The following is a 549-nucleotide window of genomic DNA, read 5'->3' on the forward strand; positions in this document are numbered from 1 at the left end:
ATAAATAACTCCTGGTATGCTCGAGACCTCCATGCCCTAAGAGATCCATGCCTTTACGGCTGTCTTTTTTTTTTTTTATTTGAACTAGTTCACCCGCAGCTTCGCACATGTAAACTATTTGATCGGGCAGTTAAAATGATTAATTTGAGCGTATCTGTTTAACCCCTGGTATGCTTAGAAAGCGAATCCGTACCAATATAAGATTTCTTTTTTTAATTAGCAGTCGTTTTAATTAAAATAGGTGAGACTTGAATGTAGTATTTATTTTAGTTTATGCATACGAGAGGTTAAGTATGTTTATCCGTTGTCTGGTACCCATAACACAACCTTCGCTTACTTTGGGACTAGGTCAATTTGGTGTCAAGTTTCTCCTGATTACTCTACGGGACAGTGCAATAAAAATGACACTTTAATGCAGTAGCGGCGTTACGGTAGGGCGCAGTGGGGCGACCGCCCAGGGCGCCGGACTTAAAGGTGCCCCTGAAGCCTATACCTTATTGAAAATTCCCAAAATGTTAAGTGCTAAAACCGGCCCTGCTTTAATGTACG

The sequence above is a fragment of the Choristoneura fumiferana genome, chromosome 3 (assembly GCF_025370935.1).
Source record: "Choristoneura fumiferana chromosome 3, NRCan_CFum_1, whole genome shotgun sequence".
Classification (NCBI taxonomy): domain Eukaryota; kingdom Metazoa; phylum Arthropoda; class Insecta; order Lepidoptera; family Tortricidae; genus Choristoneura; species Choristoneura fumiferana.